Raw genomic sequence first — 608 nt, 5'->3', positions numbered from 1 at the left:
CTACGAAGAGGCCTGGCCCTTTGCTGATCTCTGCCCTGCAAAGAGGCTTGGCCCTTTGAAAGAGCTGTAGCACTTCCGCTGCTGATCCTGCCCTAAGAATCATTTTTTTCTTACTTTATTTAACTCACTAGAATATTCAGCACAATGTTGATTAGAAATGGTAATACTACCAAGCTGTATTTCTGATCTCAGAAGGAAATCTTTCAATATTTCACCATTAATATGTCATGGGTTGTACTTTTAAAAAATTCCCTTTATCAAATTAAGAAAATATCCTTCTATTTCTAGTTTTGGAAGAGTTTTTTCATATAAATGGATGTTGAGTTTTATCAGTCTTTTTTTTGCCCTTATTGCAAAGATTATATATTTATCTTTTTTCTGTCAATTTTATGATTATATTGTTGCTTTATGAATATTAAACTATTCTTTTATTCCTAGGGTAAATTCAACCTGCTTGTGATGTATTATCCTTATAAATCCCTGGATTCAGGCTCGGTGCCTGTGGCTCAAGCGGCTAAGGAGCCAGCCACATACACCTAAGGTGGCGGGTTCGAATCCCCAGCCTGGGCCCGCCAAACAACAATGATGGCTGCAACCAAAAAATGGCT

This window comes from Otolemur garnettii, unplaced genomic scaffold (assembly GCF_000181295.1).
Source record: "Otolemur garnettii isolate 467f Iridium unplaced genomic scaffold, OtoGar3 scaffold00155, whole genome shotgun sequence".
Classification (NCBI taxonomy): domain Eukaryota; kingdom Metazoa; phylum Chordata; class Mammalia; order Primates; family Galagidae; genus Otolemur; species Otolemur garnettii.
This window is presented reverse-complemented; position numbering follows the sequence as displayed.